The sequence below is a fragment of the Delphinapterus leucas genome, chromosome 2, assembly GCF_059928025.1.
Source record: "Delphinapterus leucas isolate spDelLeu-1000000601 "Yukka" chromosome 2, BTC_Dleu_Yukka2, whole genome shotgun sequence".
Classification (NCBI taxonomy): Eukaryota; Metazoa; Chordata; class Mammalia; order Artiodactyla; family Monodontidae; genus Delphinapterus; species Delphinapterus leucas.
This window is the reverse complement of record NC_143130.1, coordinates 127,350,609-127,375,563: the sequence shown is the minus strand read 5'-3', so window position 1 is coordinate 127,375,563 and position 24,955 is coordinate 127,350,609.

Here is a 24,955-nt window from a genome sequence, read left to right as displayed (position 1 = left end):
TAGTTTCTGGTAATCAGGTAATTGCAAGATATATTTTGGCACAGAATCAGAACCCAGTTTGAATGCAAAGTAAAAATGTTCAAAAGAAAGATGCTCTACGTTATATCTAGGAAATTCTTCGCAGGTAACATATGTTTGTAGTTAATGTAATCTATCCAAACAGGAGAGCCCTGTTTCATCAGACAAGTGTCTGTTCTGATGACCCAGGTACTGAGCTAGCAGAGAACATCTTTGCTGAAAATAGGAGAAAGTTTTATGCCTGCTCAGAAAAGATATTCCCTGGTGGATAGAAAGGAAAAGAACACAAGAAAGAGAAAAGAGTTATTACTGAGCCAGTTACCTCCAACCTGCTATCTCTGCAGATATTTTTTCCCCTCTTTGCCTCCCTCTATTTCTCACTTACCCTCTGGTTTCTTCACTTTATTGTCTCTTTGAGCTTTTGATGAATATTCATATGTCTCTGTAGTGATTTGGCTGTATAATGATTAAAAACAGACTGAAGTACTTAATATATCCTCTTCTGAAAAAGGAAGCAGTTGGGTAGCAAGTCACACATGTCAATGAGGGATATTTTATCGTGACAGCCAATGTGTAAAATCGTAGGTCTCGACCTACAGAGAGAATCCAATTGCCTTATCACAACTGAAGCATCCCCATTTTTAAAATGTATTCAGGAGATATAGCCAAGGAAAAATTCTAACCTAGAGGCTCACCTATTTGTCAGTTAATCAGCTGCAGCTATAGATCAAATATTTATTGAGCTGGGCTTTGTACTAGGCTCAAGATAAAACAGAGGAGAAGGCAGACATGTGCATTACACTAAGAGTCTAGGGTAAGTGCTTTCTGAAGCTATTATGAAGGACTCTCTTCACAGGCCTTTATTAAAACACAGGCCACTATTAAAACACAGGCCACTCAAGTGGTGTGTGGTTGTGGAGATGAATAAGGGCTGAAATCCAGCTTCCACTCTGCTCTCCAACACTCTGCCCTGCCCAGAGGGGACACCTTTTAAAAAGTCACACAAAGGCAGCACCAGAAAGCCACAGCCCTGTATTAAAGCACAGTTTCCCCTTCCACAGGAGTTACTGTATCTTTCCTTGCCCTGGGGTTTCCCAAAATTTCAGAGACCACACTCATTTGTTACACCTCAACCATGGCCCTATAGGCTAGAGTCAAGGTGAATTAATGTAGACAGGAGTATTCAATTTGCAGAAGAACACAAAAATCTATACATTAGTGGTACAGCAATAGTGTAGCTGGTCTAGATTTCTTAGAGGTTTTGACCTAAGCTACTGTTTCTTAGCTGTCACTTTATTTTAAAGTCTCAGCCTAGCTTTCCTCTGCTTTCCAGAATTCTTTGTCCAGATTCCACCCAAGAGCCTTTCTCCAGCTGACTCATTATATCCCTACACTTGTAATTAGTAAATATGAAAAAAAAACACACAAAAAAGGCTATGAAGGAAGCCAAGTTTGAGTGAATGAGTTGCACAGCTAATCTGCTACAACTAATCTGCTGTTAGTTCCACAAATTATAGGGGATGGAAATGGCACACTTCCGTCACTCATCTGCTGGTTCTGTTGCAAAGATAAACCCTTAATTGGCAAGCCTTTAATATCTAATGGCATTTTATGTTGTGGTCTGATAGAAATAATCTGTCCAAGCTTATGACAAAGTTGTTTTGTAAATTCCTACTAATAATGGCGGGAAAGACTTGATAATGCATATGTTCTTATTTTGGTATTAATAACTTACACTAGCTTTAGTCCAAACAAATCCTGATCCTGTCACTTGAAAATGTAATTCTTAACATTCTTTGATTATAAAAGATTAGGGGTAAATCTTCTAAAAGTTAGTTTTACACATAGCTCCCTCGTAGCTTACTTATGATGTTCTTCCATCAATTGTTTGAGATATGTTTAGCCCATAAAGATATTCCATCCAAAAAAAAACCCAGAGTATTTTGTATTTTAACCCAAGTCCTGGATTACCTCATATTGCCCTGTGATTGGAAAGCAACTAGAAATTTTGTCTGAATCCAGTTTTTATCCATGATTTAATACCAGTTTAATATGGACAAGCAAGCAGCAGTTAACACAGGATTAAACGATGCCTAAAATCATTAATCTTTCTTATCATTTCATCAAATAAATAACATTGTCATTCTTTCAACACAATTTTGTTTAACTGCCACAATAGACTTCAAATGATATCATATGGAAATTGTTCTGTCTTTTATGAAACAAACCAAAACCAAACAAACAAACAAATCATTAGTCTTTTATACAAACAAGGGAGAGAGTCCTGAGAATATAAACTAATAGCATAGGTCACACCTAAATGTATTCTTATTATCTTAGGCAGCTCCCTCAAGGATGAGACCTCTCCTCCATAAACCCAATAAAAACCCTCCTCATAACTGTTCTTCAGCCCCTACCCAAGTTCCAGGTAGCCACAAAGTAGAAAAAAGCCTGGACCAAATTCCTGGAATACTGCTTCCTCTTCCTCAGCAGAGTATGTCTCTCTGCTCCTTCAGGATTTGCCTGACACATCTCCCAAACCCTTTATCTGACCCCAACGCCTCCTTCCAACTTGGTTAGGTACGGCTCCATCTTAGCACTTACCACAGATTCATATATATCTGTGTGCTTGTCTTCTGCTCCACGAGAATGTGAGTTCCTTGAGGTCAATGACTGTATTTGAGTCTCTGTATTCCTAGTTCCAGCCACGCTGCCTGAAACATAATAAATGCTCAGTAAATGTTTGTTGACTGTAAGAACCAAGAATAAAAGAATAGAGCTTTTGAAAGATTAGCTTTTGAAAGATTTGTTGGGAACACCTGTTCTACCCATTAACTCCTTGAAAAACTGGATACATCACTACAAAATGTGGGCTTATCTTTAAGTTTCAATCATTTTGAACAACTCCCATAGCTTGGTTATCTCAGTTTCAAGGATGATCGTATGTGGCGAATTCCTTTAGTTCATTCTGGACCGACATGCCTGGTCGGTCCAGATGAGCCAAGATGGTATAGAATGCTACCTACAGTTTTTCTTATGGAAGAAGCTAGCAGCAGGAATAGTTACCAATTAACAATTTATCTGTGAATTTCTCAAATCCTCTAAATCATTTTCTTGTCATCTTGGCTTCTAAACCCTTAAAGTCCTGAGAAGCTTACTAATGTAACATGCAGGCAAAATTATCATTTCTTCTCCTTAGTCATTCATGTTAATTAAAAGAATATGTTTCACAAATATTGTTTCCTGACTATTTGCTTGCAGTTAACCACATGGACCCTTACTTTGTTAAGCTCTTGAATGAGTTTGCAATTCAACCTCTGAGCACAAATCTACGTTCATGAAAATGGACAATGTTTATGCCCATGAAAATTGCATTCTGTTACTTTAATGAAAAAGGATAAATATATTATATATTGCCTTTGAGTAGGCTGCCTTTGTGTAGATTTTGTGTGTGTGTGTGTGTGTGTGTGTGTAGATTTTTGAAAAATTGGCAACTCTATAAAAAGTTGAATCTCGATGTTTCTGTCTTACAAACCTGTACAGTTCTTTGATCTCCAGTTTGAATCACTAAGGTAAGCTGCTCATGAGCTGAAACAGCAGGCGCCATCTCTCCATCTGCTGCACAGTGCCCAGGAGACGTCATGGGCCCAAGGAAGGTAAAAGACAGGAAGGAAAAGAACATTTCTGTTTGTTTTTTAACTTCAATGCCTGGAGCAAATCAAGCCTGAGTCTAGCTGCTAAGGGAAGAGACAGAATCCATCAGCATTTCCATGGGAAGAGGTGGGTCAGTTGCCCAGACACAGGAAGATACTGTGTGAGAGAGAGAAGGGAAATAAAATGGAGCACAAAGCAAGTCTAAATCAGTGGAATGCTAAAAATTTTAAATGATAAGGTAATCATTAAGGACACCTCTTTTTAAAGGCTCTCTCTCCCTTCTTGTGCTGTAAAATCATTTTTCCTGAGAGTCTCTGCAAGTGGACCAAGAAAATATGTCCCAAAACAGTGAGAAAGCATTATATTCAATTTTATGTGATGTGAACACACCACTTGATGTGTGTGGTTCCTCCACCAGGTCATCACACCATGCAAAGTAAGAAATGAAATCCTAGGTGTCATGTGTCCAAAGTAAAAAGATATCAGTCTGCTGACTCTTTAAAGAAGGTTGACAAGCTCTCCAGACTGAAGGCTGTGGCCATTAGAACTGCACCTGTCTATTATTATGCCTTCTCTGTATTATTATTCTATTCTTAGCTGGCAGAGTTACTCTATCAACATGAAAGCATCAGTCAAACTTCTGACTGACCACAAGATCATTCACTAATTTGGACCCAAGGGGAGTTCTGTTAAAACTGCAGGATCTTCCTCCAAACAGTGCAAGTACACAGAGCCAAACTTGCTACCGCGGTAACCAGCGTACACAGCTTGTTATTTTTAATTACATCCCCTCCATAGTTAGGTCTCTCCTTTGGAACAGTGGATTATTATTCAGCAACTTCTGAACAAGCAGGGTGTGCACTGGAGCCAAGAGAGTTCTCGATGCCTCCCCTGTTAGACTTGCTAATCAATTCACTGTGGCTAAAATGAAAGTCAAGGTATACAGTGGGTATTAGGATCTTAATTTTAGGCAAACAGCATTACCCACACAACACAACACAAATCTAAATACATGGAAGCTGAGAACTTACATCTCAAAGTTCATGGACAGTTAACAAACTGTACGTTCAAAGTGAATTCTAAATGTTTTTGACACGTTGTTGATTGACATCTGGAGAGCTTATGCACCTCTATCTTTTGCTTGTTTGTTTTTATGTTAGTTTTGTGTAGATTTAGAGCAGTGGCTCTCAATAGAGGGTCAATTTTATCTCCCAAGGGATATTTGACAATGTCCAGAGACATTTTTGGTTGGGGTGAGGTGGAGGGGTGTTACTGGCACCTGGCAGGTAGAGACCAGCAATGCTGCTAAACATCCTACAATGCACAAGACAGTCCCCAAAACAAAGAATTATCTGGTCCAAAGTGTCAATGGTGTCATGGTTGAGAAAACGATGGAAAGAGAAATAAGAGGGAGAGAGAAATATTTTTTTTATTTTTTAAAAATAAATATCCATTTAGTGCATGTTCATAGTTTTAAAAGCTAAATAGCACTAATAAAACTTCTCATGAAAATTAGCCATTATCTGCACTACTTCTTCCCCTTTTGAGTTTCCTTTCCCAAACAAAGGAAATCATTATTCATTATTCATCTGGCTACCCTTTATTTCTGAAGAATATACTTACATCAATAGTTGTTATTTAGGCAAGTTTAGATATTGTTATTGACACTTTATTTTGCAATGGAAGAATTTAGCACTCTTTCAACACCTCACTCCTTCACTAATTTATTCATTCTTCTCTAATTTATTCTTTTTTTTCTGTTTCCCATTTCTCTGTGGAAGGTTTTCCTGTCTTTATTTCCAACCTTTTTATTAAACTTTAATTTCAGCTATTGCACTATAATTTTTATTCCCAAAGGCTTTTTCTTGATCTCTTTTTAAATAACAACCTGTTTTTGTTTCATGGATAAAATATCTCCTCACATTCCCCTAAGGTTAGAACTATATTTTTTTTAATTTCCTGTTGCTCACTGCTTTGTTTCTGTTTCCTCTAAGATCATTTTTTTGTTTGTTATGGTCCCTCTTTTTAATGTAAGAACGTTTACTTAAATATTTGGTGCTCTTTGCTGCCCATTCATGTTTAAAAGTGAGAAACTAAAAGACATATATGCATGGTAGGTCTTGTCCACTGGGGACTTCATGGAGTACAATCTGGTGGCAGTTGGCCATGCTGATGATAGTTCCAGCTGCTGGTATGTGTATTAATCAGGATCAGCTATGCCTAAAAAACACCCCAAGTTTCCACTGCTCAACACACTGGAGCCATGTGTCCACTATAGGTCAGGTGGTCTCTAGGGTAGCTGTGCTCCTCGTGGTAGCTCAGCCAACTAGGCTGCTTCCAGGTTGCAGTTCCTCAATGCCAACATACAGTTTCCAAGGTCACCACTGAAGAGTGATCCATATCACTTCCCTTCATAGCCCATTGGCCAGAAACAGTCACCTGACTCCATATAACTGCAAGTGGGTGGGGAGCATATGATTATTTTGTGAGGGGCCTTTCAGCTTCTCCATTGATCTGACTCACATGTGCAGATTTTAAAAATGAGCAAAGCATGCAGAAATGGGTTTTAAATATTAGAAATGTTTAGAACATTCAAGAGGAATATATCTGCCTTCACTCTCACCTAATTTGACAATTCTTTGCTTTTTTTTTTGTTCCCTTAGGGTTGGAATTGCTCAGGAGAGGGGAGAAAGGAGAAGAAGTTCATTTTGTCTCTTCATTTGTATCTCTATACATGGAATTACCTTTAGAAATTCAAATCAATACAGAAATGTGATTAATGTGGCTGTGACATCAAATGGATCGTTAAGGAAAGGGAAACAATGTTTTTACATTTTCAGACATATATTTTTATACCTCAATCACTACATTTATAAAATTCACTACCTTTAAGATGGAAGAATAGACATTTACTATAGTTATGTATTTCCTCTTAACAAATCACCCCAAACTTAGTGTCTGTGATGGCTAATTTAATGTGTCAACTTGAGTGGGCCATGAAGAGCCCAGATATTTGGTTAAACATTATTCTGAGTATGTTTAACATAATTCTGAGTATGTCTGTGAGAGTGTTTCTTGATGAGATTAACATTTGAATCTGTAGACTGAATAAAGCAGATTGCCCTCCTCGGTGTGGGAGGGCCTCATCCAATCCATTGAAGGTTTGAATAGAGCAAAAAGGAAGAGTAAAGAAAAATTTGCTTTCTCTGCCTGACTGTCTTTGAGTTCAGACATCTATCTTCTCCAGCCTTCAGAATCCAACTTTTAGACTAGATTTCCTACTTGTGGCCTCTCTGTGCACCTGAATGCACTTCCTCATAGCCTGGTTCCAAGAGCAAACATTCCAAGAGAACAAGACAGAAGTGTGCTATGTTTTTATGACCTAATTTCACAGTCATCTAGTCTCACATAATAGCATCTACCTTTGTGGTCAAGGCCACAAAGTCCAACCCAGTTCCAAAGGTGGAGGACGTAAACTCCGTCTCTTGATAGGGGAGTGACAACATTCTAGGAAAGCATGTGAGATGAGAGATATTGTTGCCTAAGATAGAGAAACAAGTGTTTACCATCATAGTCCTGCCTAACAACTCAGACAAGAACTTTACTAATGAACAGACTTTATTATCATTTACACAGTCTCACCATATCCTGCTGAGTGGAATATTTGAAGGTCTAGGCTTCCAGAAATCAAAACCCAGCCATTTAGCAGAAATACAAAGCCAAAACTCATCGGAAAAGTGAGCAGTAGCATGTAATACTCAAAAGGTGGCAATGTTATCCATCGTCTCACTCTGGCAGTGATGAGGAGAGGAAGGAAGAGACAAATCTGTGTGTGTGCCAAGTATAGATATGATCTATTTTACCAAAGGAAGAACTACTTTTTCCATTTCCTCCAATGTCTAAAGGTCACCAGGAGAATAATATAAGGAACAGGATTTCACAAACAGATCCTTGAGTGGAATTTAGTTGCCAAATTCATTCATTAAATTAATTTTTTAACGTGAGTTTCTACAACATAGCCATAAATATAACAGAAACAAGAGACTTCTACTACAGTAGGTAAGACAGCAATTCATTGTAGTAAGTGCTATGTGGATAAGCATGGGGGCTCCTCAGGACAGGTATTTAGCTGGCTGCTGATAATCATCATCTATTCTGACTGGGTTGTTCTCTGTTTTGATTGCTTGGTGCCCATACCACCGCAGGTGATAAATATTTTCAATAGCACCCCTGGTGCTATTATAACAAATGAGAGGGGCACCTAACTGAGTGTCCAGACTGTTCAGGGAAATACAAGTAATACACTAGAGCTGTAGCCTAGAATGCAAAGTGAAGAATGGGGATAAGGAGACTGGAGAAATAAACTATGATCAGCTCCTAAGGGTCTTCTTGGGAAGACCTCTATATGGGGGTAAATGGGGAGCTATTGAAGGGATCTTAATCAAGAGAGCAAGCCGATCAGATTGGCCTTTTGAAAATATTATTCTATCTGCCTGTGAAAAATGGAGGGGCAAGATGGTAAGAAGATACTAGGAAGAAATTTCAGAATCAAGGGAAGAGAAAAGCAAAGTTAAATATGATGGGGATGGAGGAAATTAGACAAATTTCAGATATTAAGAAGGTGTAATCTAAAGAATTTTGTGATTGATGTGAAGGAGAGAGGAAGGTGGGGGAGGTCAGTTTTCAAGGATGACCTTCAGATTTCTGATTTGGCGACTAGGATAGCTGCTGCCACAGGTACAACCCTGGCTGACCTATGGCCACCGGCCACTGCGAGGCAGAAAAACAGCAGTGGCAGCTCAACTCCAGCTGAGACATCCAAGGATGACAGGAAATCATCAGGATGGTGCTCAGGTCTGGCTTGGATGGGGAAGGGAAACCAAGAAGTTTAGGCAGGTGGGCAGGATATTGTTCCCTCTTCCCCTCCATCTCCTCTGCCACATACACCCTGCCATATACAAAAACATGAATATTACACTTACTGTAAGAGGGAAGTGTTGGGTAAAAGACATGGAGGTTTCTTTAGGGGGACTTGTGTAGATGGGACCAAAATGTGGAGAGACTGAGCCCAGTTGGAAAGAGCACCAAATTCACCAGAAAGAATAGAACCTAGGTCCTGGACATTATATCCTCCCTCAAGGAATACTTTACTAGTCCTTCTATGCCAAGAAAATTGTACTCAGTGGAGCAAGATTTAAAGGGAGGCAATAGGCTAGCATGTCCTGACCAGGAAATTAAAATTTTTATAGCTCCATTCCTTTCAGCAATTGAAACCTCCTGAAATTAAAAACTCTCAGCTGGGGTTGTGGAAGTTCAACCATAATAGAGTCTTCAGGGAAGAGCTTACAGAAAAGTATTGTCTCAGGCCTTAGAGAAACATCAATAATGAGGTTCCTGTGTGGCAGTTGCTTGTTCAGGAATTGTTTCCTCTGGGCTGTCTCTAAGTTCTAGAGCCATCCAAAATGCACTTACATCATCATGGAACAGCATCTGATATTCTCTCTAATTCTGCAAGTTTCCCTTGAAATTATCTGATTTGCAAGCCTTTTTCTTAAGTAATTCTTGGTTATATCCCAGTTCCAAGCCTATTTAATATCTAAAAAATCTTCCCAGGGATTTTGCTATTTTTAGAAGAGGCCATTCTGAAGCATTGTTTCAAAGTCTCTCCAAAATTTCTGCTTAAGTCATTCACCAGATATTTCCTTCCAGTATCACTTTAAATAACCTATACAGATTGTGTTTAATGTCTTTTTCATAGCTTTTGAGCAAGTACCATTACAATTTATCAAAACATCCCTCTTCAGAGACAACTTGGGCGTTTTGTGTGTCTTGATTACCTAAGATGTGTCTCAATTTTGAACAAGAAAGTTTAATATTCCAAAAGCAAGACACTCTATCTAAGGTATTAAAATGTAAAGTGTGTCTAAGAACATGTTATTGTTTCACAGAATTGTAAAACTAACAGTGTCTAGTACCCCAACCACTTCCCAACCTCTCCTCTGATTTCAGCTGTGTATGAGGGGTCTCCGTGGGTGGCTTGGACTTCACACTGACAGTATCTTACCTCAAACATGTGCTATACATCTTGGCTTTCTGCTCCCTGGAAGCTCAGTTCAAAAGCTTATGTGTACAGCTCAGAAGTGCAGGGTAGGGGAGTTTCCTGGTGGTCCAGTAGTTAGGACTTGGTGCTTTCACTGCCATGGCCCGGGTTCAATCCCTGGTCGGGGAACTAAGATCCCGCAAGGTGCAAGGTGCAGCATAAAAAGAAAGAAAGAAAAAAAAAAGAAAGGAAGGGAAGAAGGAGAAATGAAAACAAAGGAGGAAGAAAAAAAAAGAAGTACAGGAAAGGAAGCACCCCCATGAGCAACCTCAGCCTGGTGGGAGATGGGGCTGTGGATAAATGTTCCCACCTCCCTTTCTTTGGCAGACAATTCTTGGAGGGAACCCAAACTAAGACAGCTATTCTCTAGTAAAACCCATTCATTTTAATGATGAGGAAACATCTTGTACAAAAGTACAATATTTAGTCACAACAGAAACTAGATCTCAAATCTCCTGGCTCTCAGAACGGGGCATTTTATTTTATTGCCTAGGGCCCCATCGAATGTCAAATAGTATGAGACAATGAGTCCTGACTTATGGTGGAATAGACCTTCAGGGCAGCTGGCACTCAGAAGGGACTGCCGTCAGTGAGCCCTGGTGCAGGCAGGGAAGGCTTCATAGAAACAGAAATTAAGTTGGGCCTTAAATAATTGCATAGGCATGTGTGGGACACTTCAAGAAAAGGCAAAGATGAATGAAAGTTTTAAAGTCAAAATGTGTGTATTCTTAGGACCTTTTTTAGGTTAGCCTCACAAATTGCATTGAGGTATAGAGGAAATGTTAAATAGGTAAGATGGTGCCAGGTTATAAAACTTTGCAAGGCAAGCAAAGGAATTTAAAAATCAGCTAATCAAATCCTTTAGTTTCACACTTGAAATGTTAAGACATCTGCCCACCAACACTGAACTAGGAACAGGTAAAGGTAGAGGCTGATCCAGAACCCCTGTCTCTATACTTTTAAATCCTGCAGCTCTTTCTTCACTGTCCCACTCCATCAAAGTTAGCTTGTCACATCTAAAAGCTGAGGATACTTTTTGTATCCTTTGTAATGTGAACTCATGGGATAAATCCAAACTCCTAAGCCTAGTTTATTAGACTCTTTGCCAACTGGACACTGTTTAGCCCTCTTGCCTTACTAAATTCACTCAGCCCATACCCTATATTCCCGAAGTAGTCCTCATGGTCACTTAACACCCTCAGAAAAATTCCTTCCTCCCTTGAGGTTGTGCCATTCTGTTTTGCCACATCATTCCTCTCCTTCTTGCTCTCATTTACTTAACTTCAGCTGATTCACCCTCATTGATTGAGAACTATGACCTGGGCTCCCAGGTTCTTTTTACTTCCAATCTTCCTGAGATCCTGTACAACATTAATACCCATGCAGAAGACCTATATAATACCATGACTTCACATCTTCATGGCCTCCTGGATTTCAAGTATCTTCTACCCACTTCAACCCCAGCCTGGACGTTGTCATCAGCCAGAACTGCATAATCTTTGAAATCTTAAATTACAAACTCATATTCTTCCTTCTCTTTCACTGTCTTCTCATACTTATTTATTCATTCAACAACATTCAATTCAATACCTACATGTGCCAGGTATTGAGTGGGACACTGCAGAAACAATGATGAATGAGACACGGTTCTTGTCCTCACAAAGCTGGTAGCCTGGTGAGAGCAACTAGCCAAGAAATTAGTAGAAAGAGCTATGAGAGAGGAAGTACAGGATACTATGATGGTTTATATGGGGGACACCCAACCCAGACTTGGGAGCTACTGGCTTCTCAGGAAATAATATTTAGGGTAGGCCTTCACCAAGGCTCTTCAGAAGTTCCATCTCTCCATTTTATCTTCAATTTATCACCACACTCCATGGCTTTACTTCCTTCCCTCACTAACCTAAACTCCATAATACAATCTTTTAACTAGCCTTTAAAAGAGCTAATCTTTTAGCTCTTTTCCTAGAGCTCTCAATATACTAGTCCCTTAGTATATTTCTCCCATAGCCACTCTGCAAAACTCAAAAATCAGCCTTCTCTGACCTTATACCTGGGATGCTGAGACCTTCTAGAGGAAAAACACACAAATATGCAGAATGAATGCACTATACTCTGTCTCTGATCTCTGCTGGGTTCCTATTCACATGACCTTTATCCTACTCAGATCCTCTCTGGTTCCAACATCAAGTATTTCAGTAATTCACTGTTTCACTAATGCTGCCATCACACATAGGCCAAATCCTAAGAACTCACTGCAAACTTCATCTTCTATAACCTCTTTGGGGCACTTAGACACTTGGGACTTCTCCCATCTTCTTTAAACTCTCTTTTAATTTTATTTCAATGACATCACTCTCTGATGGTTCTCTGACTGTATGCTTAACCATTCCATCTTAATATTCTGTTAAGCTTTTACTCTTCTAGCCATTCTTAAAATATTGGTATATTTCACAGTTATATCCTTGGTCCTCATTTCTTCTCCTTTGACATACTGCCAGAGAGACTTCATCTGCTTTTATAACTGATTGATTACATATCTGGATCTTCAACCAAGGCATTGTCCTGAACTCCAGTCCAACAGCTACAGATGTCTCTGCTTGATTCAACATGTGTAAAACTAAGCTTAACTATCCTTATTATTTCTCCCCAATCCAATATTACCTGTTTTTTTTCTCTCATATCCACTCTCTTTCAATCTGCAATCAGCAACTGCCCAACCAATAAAGACAAATCTAGGAATTATTGTATATTTTTCCCTCTTTCCCTCACTCCCACATTCAATGAGAACCAAATCCTATTTATTCTACTCCCAAAACATTTCTTCTTCTCCATTCCCTGAAAAACAATCATGTCATTCTCTATACCTTAGTCACACATAATTACTGGATAATGCCTCCAAATCCAGGCTATTTTATATCTCCATAGCTTTTCTTAGTTTGTTTTATTATCTGGAATGCCCATTCCTTCTTTTTTCTATACTCATTTATCAGGACTCAGGGAGTGTCATCTCCTCAGTTAATCTTTCCTTAAGCATCCACTGACTCCCCATACCCACCAAAACTTTATCCCCCTACTGAGTCCCACATATATCCTTAACAAAACACCTATAATACACTGCTTATTTAGGCCACTGTTTTCAATGCATAACCATTCTATTAAACCAAAAGCTCCCTCTGGAAAGAGACCATTTCTGAATTTGCCTTGTATCCCTAGGACCTAGCACAATGCCTGACTCAGTAAATGTTTGTTGAATGAATGAATGAATGAATGAATTAGTTAATTAATTAATTCAGAACAATGTGAAGTTCCTATAATAAATCATTTTGTGCAGCAAAGTAGACATTGAGATCATGGGCTTTGCAGTCACACAAACATAGGATTAGGTTCTCAGTTTAACAATGTGTAAGTTGTTTGTTCTTGGCAAGTTAGCCTCTCAAAATTTCAGTTTCCCATCTATAAAACAGGGATAACACTACTACCTCATCCACTTCTTGTGAGGATTAAATGGGGAAATGTATGAAAAGAACCCAGGAGTCAACTGACATAGAAAGGACTTAATACATGCTAGTCATTATTATTATTATCCTATCCTTTTGTCCATACTGTTCCCTCTGCCTGCACTCTCCTCCCCAGGATACCCTTCCTTTATTTTTTAACCTAGCTAGCATCTTCTCTTGTTGTAAAAGTCAAGTAGGCTATTGTCTCCTCTAGAAGTCTTCCCAGAATGCCCCCACTCCATGTGATTTAGGTGGTATTCTTCTTTTTCATCTTTCTCAAAGCACCTTATACTATCTCTCCCACAATACACATCATACACAGCAAGTGTCTGTTTGCTTGCCCAACTCTTGCATTAGACCATGAGATTGATAAGAACAGGAACTGTGCATTTTACCCCCAGAACCTAGCAGTGTACATACAGATACTTTGTACTCAATAAATGATCACCGAAAGAAGAAATGATTCCTATTAAAATACCATGAACACAGTGGCCACGCAAATATTTCTTGATGACTTGATGGGGTCAAATGTGCAATATAATGTTACTTGGAATAGATTAAATCAATTCCAGATTAATTTAAATGATGCCACCTATTACAGAAAGAAATTGGATGGTCAGCTATGATATTTCATTTCAGTCTATATGGGGATATTGTGTGTAGCACATGGTATCAAGACCCCTTATGAACAAGCTCTCGTTTGGATATATTTGCAGCTCTACCTTACAGCTAAGTTCTAAAAGTAACCAGAGGAGCCTAACTCAACATAAGCTTTATTAGAATAAAGCTTAATAGTAAACTCTTTCAGTACCTAAGGCTAGGTACTGAAAGAGTACCTAGCTTTCTAGGCTTTTTAAAATTTTTAAATGTTTATTGCTTTATTTTCTAGTCTTCTTAAAACAAGTGAATTAAGACTGTGACTACAATGAAACTTGCAGAAAACAGCAAATTTTAGTTAATGTAATTTAAGGTTTGATTTCTATTTGATGAAAAATAATTCTTCCTTGAAAACAGCATGGAATCCTAAGATAATGGCTTAAAATATTTATTTATATTTGGGAAGGCAGACAGACTCTTAATCATGGCATGGCTTAATTATAGCAGCATAAGCATAATTAGCATTGTTGTAATATATTACTAATTTATAAGATGAATGACCTTTCTCCGGTTTTCATAATAGAAAGAGTTCTACATATTATCATATGAATACTTGGTTTAAATTATTTTTCTTCTGTATCTTGTCCACTAAATATTAAAAATTTTATTTCTTTTCTATACATTAAGTTAATATCTCAAAGTTGAGAGTAGAAAAGCCAAGAACACCAACCTATTAGTCATTTTAATTTGCACTATTCATTTGGCATCAACTTTCATTATCTATTTATTCACCAATTTTTAAATTTGTTTCAAATAGTTATCAATACTTGTTATCCTTGTCATTTATATATGAGCAGAAATCAGCATTATGGATTTATGCCTAAGGTAAGGTGAGGTGTAGTGAGAGGAGAGGAGAAATGCCTTGAAGATTATACAAGTTAATGACTAAAAAGGTACTTCAGAGTTAATTCAAATTCTTCAGAAGAAAGTATCATTTGGTATTACTATAACAATGCCTTGCTTTTATTTTTAGGCTTAACATTTAAAATTTATTTTTAAAGTAGCATAATTTTCTTTTAGCCATCATGCTTTAGAAAAGAGACCATGAAAGGAAAATATCACTATTTTTAATGTCACTTACTTCCAATAGTTTTTTTCCCTTCATTACTTTGCCATTCACTATAGATTATATTCCAGTAATAAACTCTAGGCCTGACATACATAGTTGGAGAAAGACGGCTATTTTAAGTTCCTTTTTCAATATGATTTTTTTCCACAAATTCTAAGCATTTTTTTTTTCCTTTTAAAAAGACAGAGCTCGGGGAAGAAGAATTTGCCAATGTTGATCAGAGACCAGAAAGTCTTTACAAAACTAAATAAAGGGTTAAAACAAATTTCAGGATTATCTATATTCCAGTATATCCAAGCAAAGTGGGTTTAAGGAGTTTGAATTTGCCTGAAAGTTGACTCAATCTTTCCAACTCACTTTCAAATTGTAGGGGCCAACATATAATGGAAGAGTTTATATATTCAAACCTTGAGAAATTAAGCATGTAAGTCTGGGGTTCTGAGGTCATTTTCTGAAAACAGAAGTGTGATCCCCTCATTCTGGTGGAGTGTTCATTGCCAGTCTGCCTCACTTCAGAACTGCTCATCAGTTTCAGATCAGCTCTGCAGATAAACCTGATATACAGGCTCATCTCAGATGTCTCTCAGATCAGCATTAATGAGACATTTGCCTCTGCCAGGAATTCAAGAATCCAGTCTCCATGACTCAGTGCTGAAATAATTTGCTACCATGGAGATACCTGGAGAATCAAAGGAGAAAAACTGATTAAGAAATTCCATTTGAGATTAATTACAGAAATTATAAAATTGACAGATATTAACCTAATTAGATAGTTTCTTTGATTTTTTTCCTAGAGTAATATGCCATGACCTAGGCTAACTCTTCTGAATATTCTCATGATAGAGTAATACCCACCATTTATTGTAAAAAAAAATGTAATTTCATCTTGAGGTACAAATATCAATTAAATATTTTCATTTGAAGACAAATTGAAATCTGTATTGTTATTGATCTTTTACTTAATCTCCTCCTAGACAATCTCATGGCTTCTTCTTAACAGTAACACTCTCAGAGGCATCAGTTATAACAACGAAGTCTAGCTTACATGTGTGAGGAAGAACATAGCTTAAAGTTGACATAGTCATATCATTGACCTTGAGTTGCTCCTAAAGAAAATGAATTGGCTTACTGAGGCAGTCAAGTGGAAAGCAAAAAACCATCATTTTCTAAAGGTTTTCAAGGTAGAAATCCGCAGGGACAATCTTCGTCAGTGTCTAAGGCTTAATTAACTGTCTTAGTTCACTATGATTAATGATTTTTAAAACTCTGGGGCACCAAGTTTCTTGTATATTGTATTATATAAACCTTTAAGTGGGATGTCCTTCAAATGAACATCATAACCTACACACAAACCACATCAGAAACTGCAACAGATAGTTATGCATTATGTCACTCTGTTAGTATGAAAGACACTTCCAGGTGAGGGCCCTCATTCATTTAAATAGAGATGTCAATTTCTCACCCAAAATACATATCTCATCACACAGATAATTTTCCTTTATCAATAAATGACTCTCCATTCTTCCTGTTTCCACAAGTGAAGTAACTACGTCACTTGGAAAGCCCACTAATGATTCATTTTTGTCAAACTCAGATTCAAGTCATATTATTTAAAAACCTCTTTATTTCTTAACTGCTAGTGACTAGAAAATATGAAGTTGAAGAAATGAATATGAATGCATATGGAATGTCAAATCTCTACATATTCTTTTTTTTTTTTTGCTGTATGCAGGCCTCTCACTGTTGTGGCCTCTCCTGTTGCAGAGCACAGGCTCTGGACGTGCAGGCTCAGCGGCCATGGCTCATGGGCCCAGCCGCTCCACGGCATGTGGGATCTTCCCAGACTGGGGCACGAACCCGTATCCCCTGCATCGGCAGGCAGACTCTCAACCACTGCGCCACCAGGGAAGCCCTCTGCATATTCTTAAAGATAATAAAGTTCAAGTTCCAACGTACAATGCAAATTACATAAAATTTGGTGGACTGCTATTATCTAAAGTGGATAGGACAAAGTCTTCTGTCTTTAATCGAAAGTAGGATCAATCACAAGATTTTGCCACAAAACCTGTGAAACTGGTAGAAAAATTGTATTAAAATGTCATAGTCTTTCTCTGTGGGATGGAGAGAATGAGAACCTAAAACTTTCTTCAGACTTCAGTAGAGTCTTCAAAGAGATGCCAACAGTGACCACACTGTGGTGAACCACTTGGTCTGCCACTTTAGTCTCATTTACTCTCAAAGAGTAATTTTTTAGGTCCACAAGCACTGGGGAAAAGCAAACATGCCTCATGCTTCCAGGTTCTCCTAAGTATGTCAGTATTACACGACTCAAACTCTAGGACTTACTTATCCTCTCATGCTTTAAGATAAAGTCATATCATGACAAGCAACCAAAATTAGTCAGGCACCAAAGCATTACCCCACTGATACTACTGCCTTAAAGGATTTGTTCCAAAAGCATACACTAACTTTAGAGAGAAAGGGTTGTGTCCCACTTAGGTCACAACTGGTATGATGTGTATATCAGATGATCATAAGAAGCCTTCAGAAGTTACTAAGATTGAAAAACAAAGACAGGGGAATATTTTAAAGGAAATAAAACCCTCATTCCACCAACCTCCTTCCCTTAACAAACTTAAATAACTCTAGCTAGTGAAATAATTATAAATTATAACACAATTTTGATGAGTCAAGTAATTTAAATAGAAATTACCTCCTCTCTGAAGTTTGTGCATTTCATTCTGGATACAGAATTCATCATTTGAATTATTTTTCTTCTTCCAGAGTGAAATAACAAATTTAATTTTACATGTTTAAGATAGCTTGAAAATATCACAAGAGGCCTTTATTCATGGAAAATGAAATTGTTTCACAGAATACATTGGATGGTCATTAGTTTTTTCTACATTTCTTTTCCATGTTAAGCTTACTTGATAATGTAGCTCAGCTCTTAGTAATGCAAAATTTCTTTGATGTCAATTAAAAAAGACACAAATGAATTCACTGGGGAAAGAAATGAATACATATACACATGATCTTTAGGGTGTTGATAGGTGGTCATTAATCATTCTAGGAAGATTAAAACAGTACGGCTCCCAGTAAAAATCTGCAACATTTTCTTTAGCATAAGGTCTGTGGCAGATGAAAAATCCATTCAATTTCTGTCCTTGTTAATAAAATGCATGAATTATACTTCTGAAATCTTTATAGCTAAATCTTTAGTGACTGATTTTCTGTACTGTACATAAAGAGAAAATGTACAGAAGTAGAGCCTTGAGAGTAGATGACCTTGAGGAGTTTATTCATTGGATTATCTCACTCTTTAAGAGTATCATTTTGAAGAAAGTTAAAGGTCCATGTTAAATAAATGTCTCTCCCTTTGTGTAAAAACCTATATGGCAAAAACGCTTATGTTAATAAAATAATATAATCCCCATACAATACAAGATGTAAGGGACAGTTACTTTATACATTTTATTAGCTGGTAAAAGATACAAATGGAGATTATCATTCTTGAATTTGTTAGCTATTGCTAGGTTAAAAAAATACAACAAAACTCAGTGGCTTATAACAACAATCATGTATTATTATAGTTCACATGTCTGTGAGTTTCCTAGAAGTTAGCTCAACTCAGCTGGGCTCATCTATGCATCTGCTGTGCATGATTCATGCAACTAGAGGTTGTCTATGGACTCTGCTCTAGGTTGGCCTTGTCTGAGGCAATTTAACTAGTGCAACTCTGCTCCAATTGTCTCTGATCCTCCTCCAAGGACCAGCAGGTGAGGCTGGGCATGTTCTTCTCATAGTGGTGGCAAAATTACTAGAGAATGACTGAAACACACGAGCACTTTTTCAATCCCTTGTTTATATCATGATTTCTAGAGTCCCATTAACCAAAGCAAGTAATATAACCAGACACAGATTCAATGGAAAGGGAAATATATTCTGTCGCTTGATGGAAGGAGTGATAAACTCAAGTGGCAAAGAGCGTAGCTAACAAGGAAAGATGAGGAATGGGGGCCATTAAAGCAATCTACCACACAATTGATAAGAGCCATGGACAATAAATGGGATTAATATGAAATCTACAAAGCAAACTAGCAAACATTTAGAAAATACTGAAAATTAGGCAAATTTCTTTTTTGCCTGATCATAAGAGCTACACCACGCCTTATAACCTCTGAAGTATATACCCCTCATTACGTTACTTCAGAGAGTAACCAACAACCCCTGGAATGTAAATTCTGATTAGGGCACCTCTGATGTTAACTAACAGCCCTTTAGCTATAAAACAAAATTAACTTACAACATGTACCGCACAGTTTGTACAGAAATATTTTAAAGTAAATTACAGACAATACAAGATATAAGGAACAATCTTCAAAATAAAGTCTGGCAGAATAATTGTATAACATTCAATAAATCCCTCCTAATACTGCTCTTTTTCATCTTTCAATACTCAGAGTCTCAATTTTTAAGACTGGCTCTTATGCTGTATGATTCTATTTTGTTCATTTCACAAACTCTTCAAACTACTGATAAGTGCCAATTTCATTTCTTCAGTGTCCCTCAGTTCCTTAAAATCTTGCTTCTACAGTCTGAAACTGATATCTAAGATCCATTCTTTTTTTTTTTTTTTTTTTTTTTTGGCTGCGTCAGGTCTTAGTTGCGGCATGCCGGATCTTCATTGAGGCATTCGGGATCTTTTGTTGCAGTGGGCAGGCTTCTCTCTAGTTGTAGCGTGTGGGTTTTTTTCTCTTCTCTAGTTGTGGCACACAGGCTGCAGGGCACATGGGCTCTCTAGTTGAGGCACGTGAGCTCAGTAGTTTTGGCATGTGGGCTTAGCTGCCCTGCAGCATGAGGGATCTTAGTTCCCTGAGCAGGGATCAAACCCGCATTCCCTGCATTGTAAGGTGGATTCTTTACCACTGGACCACCCAGGAAGTCCCATAAGATACATTCTTAATTCTCAAACAGAAATCTCTCTGCAGCATTTGATATTGTTGATCACCATCTCTTTTTCAACACTATCTCCTACAGACTTCTAACCTGCTCTAATGGTTCTTAAACTAGCTCCTCTATCTTTACCCATGCAGACCTCAGCACATTTGCACCTTTGGTACAAATGTGGAGAATTTTTCTCCAAATTCACTTTCATGGAGAGTTCATCTGTCTCCTCAAAGCTTCAATTATCACCACAATGTTGAAGACCACTAACTTTGTCTCTCCCACACTGACTGCAATTAAACTTCAACCCCATGTCTTCAAAACATCTTCTTTTCTCTTGAATCCTTCCCACCAAATTAGCTACCATCAAGTCCTTTGCTGTCCTTTCCAACTCTGCCAATTCTCATTGTTCTTTACTGTTTTAATAGTTTTTCTCTTTCTCTGTCAACACAATCATTTGACAAGTATTTGCTGAATACTCACTACATGTCAGGTACTGCTCAAGAGGCTAGAGATACAGCAATCACAATTAATAAGATCAATAAGATAGACAACTTCTCAAGTTTGAATTCCCTCCTTCACTGAGATTTTCCAGTTCCTACATTTCTTTCAAAGTGCCTTCTCATGTCCAGAAAGCTATCCTATTCAAATTCCACACCCCAGTGGTTTTTAAACTCATTCCCATTTTTCCTGTATACAATCTGTACCTATCATCTAGTCCTTGAGTTGCATGACTTTTATAGCTGATGCACACATATATAGTTTATTTGTATATATGTATACATATTTAATATATACATTATATAACATAATATGTATAAAGGAATATGGAAAATTTCCCAACTATTTTGTAAGTTTCTTAATGGGTGACATATTTCCAGCTAATGTTCCTAGCATGCAGTAAGAACATTAAAATATTTAAGGAATGAATCATTGAGAATACTATAAGAAAGAGAATATACATTTGTTCATAAATGGAAGAAGGGAAAAACATCAACTTAATTCTCTATAATAATAATAATAATAATAGGTAACTCTTATTGAATGCTTATTTGTGCCAAACACCACTGTAAGAGCTTTACACACAGTTAATCCTCAAGGAAAAAAATCCTATAAGAGAGGTACTATTATTACCACCATGCTTAATATGATAAAACTGAGGCAGAGAAAAGTTAAACAACTCTTCAAGGCCAGTAAATGGTGGGGTCAGAATTCAAATCCAAGCAAATTTGATTCCAAATTCAGTACTTTCATCTACACTGTTATACTGTCTTTCATGATTCTGAATCTACAGATTTAGATTTTTGGCATTATCAAATGCTTCTGTCCTGATAACCTTCATAAGTGTCTGCATATTAATGTCAGAGTGAAAGCTCCAACTGTCAATAGAAGAGAAAAATCCCTAATAAGCTCATGAACTACACTTCTGTTAATATAACAGATTTACATAAGGTGACTACAATTTTTCATCTAAATCAAGACACTTTTGGGAGTAGAGGGGTGCTGTATTTATTATATATTGCTACCTAACAAATTATCCCAAAAGCTAGTAGCTTAAAACAACAAATACTTGTTATCACACACTTTCCCACAGTCATAAATCCAAGAGAGGCTTCACTAGGTGTTTCTGTCTCAGGATCTCTCATGAAGTTGCAGTCAAGACATAGGCCCAGACTGTAGTCATCTAAAAGGTTGTCTGGGCAGGAGGATAGGCTTCCAAAACTCCAAATGGCTGTTGGCAGGAAGTTTCAGTTCCCCACATGACCCTTTCCATTAAGGCTGCTCCTGAGAAGGCATCAGGCTTCCCTAAGGGTGAATGATCAGAGAGACAGAGAAGGAAAGAGAGAAAGAGAGAGAGAGAGAATCTAACCTCAGAAGTGACATACAATCACTTCTGCCTCAATTCTACTGGTTAGACAGACCAACTTTGGTGCAATGTGGTAGGGGATTACACAAGAGTGTGAATACTTGGAGGCAGGGATCATTTGGTACCATCTTAGAGGATGGCAACCACAGGTGTTATTAATAATTAAGCCAGGCCAAGAGACATAAATGAGGATGGCCCTTGACAAATCAAGGTTTATGGTCACCCTAACTTTACTCTGTCTTGATTTACATTAATTATATCAGGAAGCAATTTTCTATCTATAAAATTATTTAGTTCTATTATTAAGCCCCTGAAACCCCATAATATCAATAACTGCCACAACCCTGTTCTCACTCCCACCAAATCCCTCTCATGACATTGCTGTGGAAGCCACCAGCAGTCAACAACCAATAGCTTCGCAACCAGCTCTCTTTTCTACTGAAATACTGGATTGTTGCTCCTCTCAGTCCCTCACAATGTCACCCAGGCCCCCAAACATCCATATATGTTTCTTCAACAATCTGGTTGATTCATAAATAATAAGAGCTTCAGGGACCCTGCACAACATTAATAATATTGAAAATAAAGTACTTTATAATTTAAATAGGTCTTGATAAGACTAATCCTGAAATTATAACCATGATATTTTCTATAACAGATCAATCTACTGGGAGAGGAAAGCACTGAAATCACAACAGAATTTGCTAATAATTATTGGTACTGCCTACCCTGAGCATTTTCCTTCAACAGTTAATTCGGCCATTGTGCTATCTTAATAACTTTCAGTGAACTTGGCCCTGGAGCTAAAGTCAACTCTAACTCACCTTCTGAATCTTTAAAAACAAGAACTAAAGCAAATGGAACATAAAAATAATAGTGAGTGGCACTGTATTATTATTCATTAGAACTAAGTTAAGTAAACCAATCAGGTCAGAAAACAATTTTTTCCTTCCAATAACCATTAGAATAAAGGCAACAAAAATTTAAAATTGTGCACATTAGAATTATTTGGGAGGAACTCAAACTATTCTTTTCCACCCTGTGCATATTACATAAGACTATTTATTCAGAAGTGAGCCCATTAAAGCTGGAGAACGTGGTGGCTGTCTGAAATATAGCAATAAATATCATCATATCAAAGTCAGAGTCATAATTTGGGAGCCCAGCTTAAAACCAGAGATTCCATTCATAATTCAGTGCCATTGATATGTTGATAAGCTGAAAAGATAGAATTATTGAGAGAGAGAGAGAGAGAAAACAAACAGAGACTATATCTCCTTCCTCCTAATTGTTTTTTTCACCCTCCTGACCAGGAAAGTCAGGAACTGACTATGTGAAGAATGAAAATGACTGTAAACTTCCCATGAAAGTCAAGCAAAAAACAATGAGCCAGGAGAAATGGAAATAAAGCATTTCATGTCTATCATGATTCATTACTTACATTTATCCAATTTCCAGACCATCTTGACAAGCCCTGTTAGTAAGGATAAAGGAAAGTAACTCTTTGACCAGGGTACATTAAATCGCTCTCCTTCCTCCTTTCAGCTGTGTTGGAGAAACAAGTTGGTTGCAATTTTCTGATTTTTTTTCCCCTGTTGATAATATATGTTCCCATCATTTGTAAGCCCAGGTCCTTTTCCTCATTTCAGTTTTAAAACAAACCTCCTGCCAGTTGAAGCCTTGCTAAATGCTGGGTAATTCCTCTAGGCAATAGAATATCTCATTAGTTACCTGAATGTTGTTTTCCTTAGTGGAGTCCTGTCAGCTAAATTTTTTTCTTGCTCATCTATTCCCCTCCAGTTCAGGGACCACTGTCAGCTTACACTAAGTTAAGTCAGTTTACTCTGAAATTTTTCTAGCTGTGATTTGGGAATATTCATTCAGTTGCACAGAACACCTGCCATGAATCACATTTACATGTGTCTTTAATCTTAAACCTTTAAGCATCTGCTAGAGTTACTTCTGCTTCTCTCTTGTTTGCAACACACACACACACACACACTCACACACATACATACACACACAAACATGTTATTTAATGGAGAAGTAAATTATAAACCTTCTCTTTGTCTAGAAAAGTATATAGATTAGATATTTCCATGCCAAGAAAATGTTTTGTTTCTTTATAAACTGCATAAAAGAAAAGAGTATTCAATCCTATTTGAAAGAAACTGCAACTAACATTATTCCTTAGATTGTGTTTTCTAATCAAACTGAAAGAGTTACTTTTCTAGTCTGTTCTTAATTGCTCAGTTTTTCTGTCTAGGTTTCCTGGACTTTATAATAATATAGCTTGTTCCTAGACTGAATTTCTGATTATGGGCACAAGTCCAATAAAATTAGCTGCTGCCCATCAAACATAGTCCACTTTGCTCCTCACTCCTGGCTATCACCAGCTATATAGAATTGAAACCTGGGCATATCAACATAGAGAGGGTGCCTTGTACTTTTGCATTTCCTTCCCACATGCACATTACAACTATTCGATTCATATAACAAATATGTATGGAGTACCTGATATATGTCACACAGTAAAAAGACAAAGAGACAATGTCCTTTCTCACCAGGCAAATAAAATTTTGGGAATTTTCAGTTTATTTTCTTTTCAAGCTTAACCCAGTGGTTTTCAAACTATTTTAGCTGGATTGTCATTTTTAAAAATCTAATATTACTTAATATATACAACAGATATAAACTGAAAAGCTGGGTTAGCAGCAGGCTCAGTGGAGAGCAGCCATCTGGAGCCCTGACACTCAGCCTTCAAAGCAGACAATGAAGCACCTCTGAGAATCCTGCAGCCTCGTAGAGCACCTTTAAATCCAGGGACATAGCCAATTCACTTATTTTTCAGGTTATAAGACGTGACTTAGAGGCACTGTATGAGTTGCCCAAAGTCATCAGCCAGCCAGAGGCATACCCAAAACTATCCGTGTCTCCTGATATGCAGGTTCCAGGTTCTTTCGAGGGAGCCATAACCACTTCTTGCTTTAAGTAATGTAGATACTTTGTCAGAAATATTTCTTCTAAGGCTTGCTGAATTCTTAAGACAGATTTGATTACATCCTAGAAGCAAAAAAGAAAAAGCCTCCAGAATTGCTCATCTCTGATGTTAGACCTTAAAAATTGATTTTTAAAAGTCTTCT